This window comes from Spodoptera frugiperda, chromosome 12 (assembly GCF_023101765.2).
Source record: "Spodoptera frugiperda isolate SF20-4 chromosome 12, AGI-APGP_CSIRO_Sfru_2.0, whole genome shotgun sequence".
NCBI lineage: Eukaryota > Metazoa > Arthropoda > Insecta > Lepidoptera > Noctuidae > Spodoptera > Spodoptera frugiperda.
The window spans coordinates 1,035-1,615 of record NC_064223.1 but is presented as its reverse complement, the minus strand read 5'-3'; positions in this window follow the sequence as shown (position 1 = coordinate 1,615).

Below are 581 nucleotides of genomic sequence, written 5' to 3'. Positions count from 1 at the left end.
CTTTTATTGGGAAGATTGACTCAAGACTGATTGTACAATACCTATTACAGAGAACTTCTGAAAAACCAGCAACTCAATTTGTAATCAATTTTAAAAAATAAACATTGTTATGGGCCTGTTAGTACTAACTAAGATGAACATCTTGGTATTCATACACCGACTACATAGATTTTATCGAATTAAGGTGTTAAATTAACATTTTACCCTAAACAAACATCTACACGTAAAATAAGTGTAGCTTTAGATAATACAAGTAAATATTGAATACAACAAGTGTTATATCTGCACTGTAGTAGGTACAACAAAACGAGCATTATTAGCAAATAAGGTAATACAATAATAATAAACACAGTATAGGTGGGTGACGTCCAAAAATAAATTTAAATAATGAGGATAAATAGTTAAATACTGCAGTTTGTTGTGATATTAAATTATTGGAAGTGACACAGCGTTAGTACAGGAATAAGAAGCATTTAAGTATTTTTTTAACCGACTTAAAAAAACCCATGGAGGAGGTTCTCAATTCGACCGTATTTTTTTGGACAATATTCTAAATACCTTTTTAAAGCTTCATGGTTTAA